This window comes from Penaeus monodon, chromosome 29 (genome assembly GCF_015228065.2).
Source record: "Penaeus monodon isolate SGIC_2016 chromosome 29, NSTDA_Pmon_1, whole genome shotgun sequence".
Classification (NCBI taxonomy): Eukaryota; Metazoa; Arthropoda; class Malacostraca; order Decapoda; family Penaeidae; genus Penaeus; species Penaeus monodon.
The window spans coordinates 6,156,671-6,157,288 of NC_051414.1; the positions used below are offsets into that span (position 1 = coordinate 6,156,671).

Consider the following 618-nt stretch of genomic DNA (forward strand, 5'->3'; position numbering starts at 1 on the left):
CGACGAGGATATACTTTCATGAATACATCTCTAGCTAACCCGTTTTCGTTTCCAAACAAAGTCAATCTTCTAGGCTCACCAATCAGCTCTGACAATGTGAACCGCTGTTTCGACTCATCATTCGAAGCTCTATCATTACACATATTTCGAGCACTGGTGTCGAACCTACCATTTCAACACATTAGCAACACCTAGGGGAAAACTTGGATGTGTTGGGACTATAGTCTCGGCCACATGAGTTTAAGTATTGTTTTTTTTTTCTGCCATAAGAGCAGGGGACAGTGTGTTATATCAGTCGTTATTCATTCAGTAGCTCAGTGCATTCTAATATACCCAGTATGTGACGCTCCCTACCTCCCCTACACTTCATGTTACGAGCTCAATTGACAAAAAAAATCATACTAGTTAGGATGTTGCGAATTCATGCAGTCGAGTGCACTACTTTTGGTATGTACTAAAAGCCATGCTTTAATTGAACATGTATACGTGGATATATTCAAGTATTTGCCCATTTTATCTAGGAATTAAATATCCATTCTTCAAACAAAATGTGAAAAATGAAAAACTGGCCAGAAAAAAAATCAAAGATTTCTAAAATAACACCCGAAGTTCAACATG

General features: G+C 38.0%; 1 protein-coding gene across 1 annotated transcript in view; it reads right to left on the bottom strand.

Annotated features, from left to right (window-relative positions):
• LOC119591631 overlaps positions 1-618 on the bottom strand; it is a gene marked incomplete in the record, with an annotated part of 3,243 nt that overhangs the window by 1,909 nt on the left and 716 nt on the right.